Below are 869 nucleotides of genomic sequence, written 5' to 3'. Positions count from 1 at the left end.
TGTCAGTCCTAATAATAAACTACCTATATATTGTTTGCCTTATTATATTCCTCATTATACACTAGTAATCTATTTCTACATAGTGAAAGAAATACAAATTCATTTTCATTGTTACTGTTATCACTTTGTTTTCTGCCAATCCAAAATACTTGGCATTTTTTCAGATGGTGAAAGCAATAGGAAAAAACAATTCTTTATCACATCACAACTAGAATGGTAGTAGTTCATTATTACAGAATAATTACTTCACTTAAATTTGTTTTTAAAGGTGTGAAATATACTTAAAACTGAGCCCTTTTAATCAAACCTGCATTTTCTGACATAAAAATGTTGTTATTTTAACAACTTAAAACATTTTTATTGTGTTCTCTTATTTAAAAATAATTGTGATCCGTTGTAAAAGTGATAAAATTGTGTATGTCACAGTACCTTGAATGGCCTAGGTGACCAAGATGATAACAGATCACCATGATAAGACAGTGATAGTCACTAATAATTTTAGAAGCGGGAACCCATTTGGGGGGTGGGGGTGAAATGTGTGGGTATATCAAGCCTTTCAAGTATTTAAAATTTGCTTGCAATATTAATTGCCATTAATATCCCCATTAAGATATTAGACAGTGAGAAAGCTATCTATCCACCAAAACTGGAGGAAGAAAATAGGCTGGATCTCTATAGACAGATGGATCTCTACAAAGAGTGTGATTATTGCTAGATCATGAGCATAGAGAAAGCAAGTAGGAAACTGCAGAATTAGGTAGGTCAAATAGCTGCTAACAGTAGGATTTCATATGCATTCTGACTTTCAGATTAGTTTTTGAAAAGCAGACATACCATAAATTATTTGAAAATATTTGCATGATCCTGCT

At 31.8% G+C, this 869-nt stretch overlaps 1 protein-coding gene across 1 annotated transcript in view; it reads right to left on the bottom strand.

Annotated features, from left to right (window-relative positions):
- The window catches only part of CHODL (chondrolectin), a 158,779-nt gene that overhangs the window by 8,757 nt on the left and 149,153 nt on the right, over positions 1-869 (bottom strand). The window lies entirely within an intron of this gene.

This window comes from Pygoscelis adeliae, unplaced genomic scaffold (assembly GCF_000699105.1).
Source record: "Pygoscelis adeliae isolate BGI_AS28 unplaced genomic scaffold, ASM69910v1 Scaffold14, whole genome shotgun sequence".
Lineage (NCBI taxonomy): Eukaryota > Metazoa > Chordata > Aves > Sphenisciformes > Spheniscidae > Pygoscelis > Pygoscelis adeliae.
This window is presented reverse-complemented; position numbering and strand designations above follow the sequence as displayed.